Source organism: Rhinopithecus bieti, unplaced genomic scaffold (genome assembly GCF_001698545.2).
Source record: "Rhinopithecus bieti isolate Rb0 unplaced genomic scaffold, ASM169854v2 scaffold_28521, whole genome shotgun sequence".
NCBI classification, from domain to species: Eukaryota; Metazoa; Chordata; class Mammalia; order Primates; family Cercopithecidae; genus Rhinopithecus; species Rhinopithecus bieti.
The window spans coordinates 523,947-530,362 of NW_016812573.1; the positions used below are offsets into that span (position 1 = coordinate 523,947).

The window sequence follows — 6,416 nt, forward strand, 5'->3', positions numbered from 1 at the left end:
GGTGACTTCCAAAGTCACCTTAACAGTCATCACAGGTGGCTTCACTGCGTATCTGGAGCCAAAACCACTCATGGAAGAAGTCTGATATTGTTTGGTTGTGTCCCCACCCAATTCTCATCTTGAATTCCCACGTGTTGTGGGAGGGGCCCGGTGGGAAGTAATTGAATCATGGGGCAGGTCTTTCTTATGCTGATCTCGTGATAGTAAATAAGTCTCATGAGATCTGATGGTTTTATAAAGGGGAGTTTCCCTGCACAAGCTTTCTCTTTGCCTGCTGCCATCCATGTAAGACATGACTTGCTCCTCCTTACTTTCTGCCATGATTCTGAGGCCTCCCCAGCCAAGTGGAACTATAAGTCCATTAAACCTCTTTCTTTTGTAAATTTCCCAGTCTCAGGTATGTCTTTATCGGCAATGTGAAAACAGGCAAATACAATGTCTCACCATGCAGTCGGGTGTCTCAGAGTCAGAGAGACCCACGAAGTGTCCCTAACTCTGATTTCCACTCCCAATAGAGAGACCCACGAAGTGTCCCTAACTCTGATTTCCACTCCCTATGACAGCTTGATGGCTCTTGCTGACTTCCTCACTGCTTAAGAAGATATATGTCCCTGTCCAAAAGTTGACCCTCTAAACATAGACCTGGCCATGCTCATTCATTCAATAGCTATTGATGGCTCCAGATTGCCTAAACCTAACCTTAACCCTAGACAGGGCCATGAGTGAGAATGCTGAAGCTTCCACTGAGCTCACATTCTAGTGAGAGAGTCAGATGCAGTAAAATAAACACTAAACTCACATAGGAACTGTTTCCAAAGTGAATCAGGGCAAAAGGAAAGGAGAAGGTTGTTTTGGAAAGAGACAGGTGAAAAGCCACTCTGATGAGGTGGCGTTGGAATAAATCATTCAGTATTTGGAGAAAGAAACTTCCAAGCAGAGGAGCCAGCAGGTGCAAAGGGCCTGGGGTGAATTTCTCTTGTAGGGAAGGTTGAACAGCAGGACGATAAGTGTTCGAGTTTATGGCTGCTGTCACAAATCATCACCATGTCCTTGCTTAAAACAACACCCATTTATTCTGTTACAGCTTTGGACATCAGAATAAAATAAAGATGTCTGCAGAGCTGTGTTTCTTCTGAATATTTTAGGAGAAAAACGATTTCTTTCTGTTTCCGGCTTCTAGAGGCTGCCTGCATTCCTTGGCTCATGACCCCTTCCTGTATCTTCAAATTACATCATACCAACCTCTGCTTCCTGCAGCCTGTGACTCTTCTACTTCCCTTTTGTAAGGATCCATGTGATAATAGCAGACCCACCTGGATAAGTCCATTCAGACTTCTCTAGCAAAATACCATAGCCTGGAGGGCTCACAAACAGCAGACATTTACTCTTCACACTTCTGGAGGCTGGGAGTCCAAGGGCAAGGCGGGGCAGATTCAGTGTCTTGTTAGGACCCGCTTCCTGGATTAAGATGGAGCCTTCTCACTGTGTCCTCACATGGTGGAAGGGGCGAGGGAACTCTCTGAGGTCATTTTTCTAAGGGCACCCATCCCATTCATGAGGCTCCACCTTACGACCTCATCACCTCCCAAAGGCCCTACCTCCCAACACCATCACCTTTCGGGTGAGGATTTCAGCATAAGAATTTGGGGTAGGACATAGACATGCAGACCATAGCAGACTCTTAACCTCAACATGCATGAGTGCGTATTTATTCTGAATCAAATTAAGATACAGGAAGTGCGATCATTTGTGTGTGTGTGCCATTTAAGATTTGAGGGGCTGCTGTGTAGTGTAAATATCACAGACATTCTACAGGGTCCCTAGGGGTGTACCTGTGATCCATGAAACTTACCTAGAGGTGGATTTTTATCTCCCTAACACGAAAACCCACACAATAGAGCTGGTGGAATGTGGAACAAACTTACCCCTAAATGAATTGAAATATCACTGCCTATCACTGGAGGCTGGGCAGGCCTTGGCAAGGGTGTTGTGGGTTTAACTTAGTCATCAATTGGGTGATACAACTACATGGGAATTATATAACCAGATAGGAAACTGCAGCCATTGAATTTTATTTCTTTTGAAAACACACTGATATCTGTTACCTCAATTATTCTTTAAATATGGATTAAGCACATTAGCTATTGTTTCCTGCTTTTTATATGCTTCCTAATGAATAAAGGTGGATGCAACTTCAGATCTTCTGACCTATTGTGGATCTGTTCATTCTCCTTCTATCAGGGTAACACTCTTATTACTGCTACCGTATCTTTGCTTGCAACTAATTTGGCCACCCAGGTTGTATATTCAGACTATAGTTTCCATATGTGGACAACATGCAAAGTGTATGTCTTCCTGCAAAACAAAGCAAAGCAAAGCAAAACGACGTCCATTTCCAAGTGTCTCATAGGCGTTGATAGCCAGGGGCAGCGTTTCTGTAGGAGCACTTTACTTGCATTTTGTTCCCTGAACAATCCTGAAATGTTTAGTCTGTCTAGTAAGCTGTTATGTAACAGCAGCAGGCTGTGAGTCACGTAGGGATATAGGGGACTCTGCTAAGTAAACAAAATCAGCTCCTTTTAGTTACTTCTTCACAACAGGTGTGGAGACTATGGGTGGTTCATTTAGAACAAAGGTCTCATATTTTAAGATTCAAATTCAAGGGCCCCTAGTGCTTTTTTCTAGGATGGACACAGGGCAGGAGATCAAATTACGTTTTTCAATTCACGTTTTATTTTATTTTATTTTATTTTATTTTATTTTATTTTATTTTATTTTATTTTGAGACAGGGTCTTGCTCTATTGCCCAGGCTGGAATGCAGTTGTCTGATTATAGCTCACTGCAGCCTCCACCTCCTAAGCTTAAGTGATCCTCCCACTTTAGCCTCCTGAGTAGCTGGAACTATAGGTGTGTGCTACCACACCGGCTAATTTTTTTTTGTAGAGACAGAGGTCTCGTCATGTTGCCCACGTGGTCCTGAAATCCTGGGCTCAAGTGATCCTCCTGCCTTGGCCTCCCCAGGTTTGGGATTACAGGCGTGAGCCACCATGCCCGACCTGAAAAGGTCTCATATCTTGAGACTCTAATTCATGTGTAACTACTGCTTTTTTCTAGGACAAGCAGAGAGTAGGAGGTCAAATTATGTTGCTCAATTCAGGTATTTAAAAACTAAATCCAGCTACATAGTCCAACTTGCAGTAAGCACCTTAATAAGCCATTTTAATGAAAGGATGGTTGAAGGTAAAGTGCCTAGACTGGGGACGATGAGATATACATTGTGATAATTGTGGTGATAAAATTAGACGGGGAATACATAACCCAATAGGAGCCAGTGAGGGCAGGGGGTTGGGGTAGCTCCCTGCAGGCAAGATTCCAGCTAATGGCTAGATGTGAGAGACCAGGATCCCACTGGCTAGGAGCAAGCAGCAGGAGCCAGAGGATGTGGGAAACACAACAGATATTCTGTGTCTTCTCCCCACTTTTCCTACTAAAAAAATTCCATGTCCACTCAAAACTTTGGAATAGGACCTTATTTGGAAATTGAGTCTTTGTAACTGTAATTAGTACAGGATGTCAAGATGAAGTCCTGTTGGATTCAGGACCCTAAATGCAATGACAGGTGTACTCGTAAGAGACAGAAGAGGCGATACAGATACAGAGGAGAAGGCCATGTGGAGACAGAGGCAGAGACTGGAGTGATACAGCCACAAGCCCAAGGATGCCTGGAGCCCCCAGGAGCTGGGAGAGTCAGGAAGGACCCTCCCCTAGAGCCTCCTGAGGGAACTAAGTACACCTGTAGTGGCTTAAACTGTGGTCTTGGAAAGATATATCTATATTCTAATGGCCAGATCCTGGGAATGGGACCTCATTTGCAAATAGGGGCTTTGCAGATATACCTAAGTCAAGGATCTCAAGATGAGACCCTCCTGGATTAGGCTGGGCCCTAAGTGCAATGGCAGGTGTCCTTCTAAGAGACAGAAGAGGATACACAGACACAGAGGAGAAGGCCGCGTGGAGATGGAGGCAGGGACTGGAGCGATGCGGCCACAGGTCCAGGGATGCCAAGGATGGCTGGTGGCTACTGGAAGCTGGGGAGAGGCCGACAAGAGAACTAGGAGACCAGAAACGACTTTACTTTTACGTTTGAAAATAACTAAAAGAGTGTAATTGGATGATTGGTAACACAAAGGGTAAATGCTTGAGGGGTTGGACACCCCATTCTCTGTGATGTGATTATTAGGCAGTGCATGCCTGTATCAAAACATTGCAGATATCCCATAAATATATACACCTCCTATGTACCCACAAAATTAACAAATTTGGAAAAAATCAGAACTGGGAGATAATACATTTTGTTGCTTTTAGCCACCCAGTAGGAGGTCATTATTTTTTTTTAATCTTCTTTTAATTGTCATTTTTGGCCAGGCATGGTGACTCACGCCTGCAAGGCCAGCACTCTGGGAGGCCGAGGTGGGCAGATTACCTGAGGTCAGGAGTTCGTGACCAGCCTGGTCAACATGGTGAAACCTTGTCTCCACTGAAAATACAAAAATTAGCCAGGCACGGTGGTGCACGCGTGTAATCCCAGCTACTGAGGGATGAGAATGAGAATGAAGGCTGAAGGATGAGAATCACCTGAACCCAGGAGGTGGAGGCTGCAGTGAGCCGAGATCAAGCCACTGCGCTCCAGCCTGGGTGACAGAGTCAGAACCTGTCTCAAAAAAATGTCATTTTATAGCTCCCCACTGCAACTGTCCCCCACCCTTCCCTTCAATGACCACTTTTGCAGGCTTCAGGGGGACCAGGGAACAAAGCTGGGGCCTGGCAGCCCCACTATGCTGCCAGCTGGGGAAAACAAGTCACAATTACAAATTATCACAAGAATTAGTGCCTATACTTGGGGGATCTGCAAAGTGAGGAGGCCCCAGTTCCCCTTGTGTAGGGGTCCATTTGGCAATGACCTTGCTCTGGAGATGATGATCTTCCTTCAGCCTGAGGGAACTGATGGTGATGAACCCGGTGGCATCAACTGGCTCCTAATCGCCCTGCACACTCATGCTCACCAACTCCTCGTTGTAGAGAGACAGTGGGAACTTCCGGCTGAGGATGTACACCCGGCCCTTGAAGACGGACACCTGCACTTTCCCTTCCACTCGCTCCTGGGACTTGGTGATGCAGTGGCGGGCAAATTCACACTCAGGGCTGTGCCAGAAAGCAGTATACACCAGCTCAGCAAATTTCAAGCCAAGGCCTTGTTTGATTTTGCGCACTTCCCGATCCATGGTGAAGTCCTCGATGTGTAAATGAGCGTGGTAAAGGATGGTGCTTGCTGGGGTCTCATAGATGCCTCAGGACTTCATTGCAATGAAATGTTCTCCACGATGTCAATACGGCCCAGGCCGTGCTTGCCTCTGGTTTCGTTCAGTTACACGAAGAGCTCCTAGGAGGTCTGGTGGGTGGTGCCATCCTCGACGTTGGTCCTCTTCACGGGGACCCCTTTTTTGAACTCAATCTCGAGAATATCAGGGGTGTTGGGGGCTTTGGTCAGGTCAGGGCTTATGAGCTGGGTTTCTCCAGGATTCCAGCCTCATAGCTCATATGCATGAGGTTCTCGTCCATGCTCCACGGGTTCTTGGGAGTGACCGGGATGGGAATCTGATGTTGCTTTGCATATTCCATCAGCTCGTTGAGGCCCTTGAACCAGTTGTAGAACTCGGGCATCCTCCGGGGAGAAATGACCTTAATCTGGGGGCCAGTGAGCAGGTGAGCTCAAACCGGACCTGATCATTCCCCTTTCCCATGATGCCGTAGGATATATACTTGGCCCCCTCCTGCTGGGTGATTTCCGCTTGTTTGTGGGTGATGCAGGGCCTAGCCAGAGAGGTGGGCAGGAGGTAGTGGTCCTCATGCAGCATGCTGGACTGGATGGCCGGCCACATGAACTCCTCCACAAACTCCCTGCTGACATCATTAATGAACATCTTTTTGGCCCCAAGCTTCCATGCCTTCTTCCTGTCTTCCTCGAAGTCTTCCTTCTGGCTGATGTTGGCCAGGTAGGCAATGACGTCATGGCCTTGTTCCTTCAGCCATACGAGGATGCAGAAGGTGTCCAGGGCACCACTGTGGGCCAGAACCATGGAGCCGTTGCTGGACATAGCGTCTGGGATTGGAGGTGCGAGTTCTCTGCTTCTGGAATCTGTCTTCACAGTGCAGTGAACCACTAGGACCCCAGGCAGCTGAGGCAGGTGATAGAGCAAGAGGAGGTGAATTTTTTTTTTTTTTTTTTTTTTTTTGAGACAGATCTCGGCTCCTGTCGCCCAGGGCTGGAGTGCATGGCGCGATCTCAAGGCCTCACTGGCAAGCTCCGCCTCCTGGTTTACGCCATTCTCCTGCCCTCCAGCCTCCCAAAAGTAGC

General features: G+C 47.1%; 1 pseudogene; it reads right to left on the bottom strand.

Moving 5' to 3' along the window:
- Positions 1-4,866: 4,866 nt before the first annotated feature.
- LOC108545112 (argininosuccinate synthase pseudogene) lies at positions 4,867-6,156 on the bottom strand (annotated as a pseudogene).
- Between the last annotated feature and the right edge of the window lie 260 nt (positions 6,157-6,416).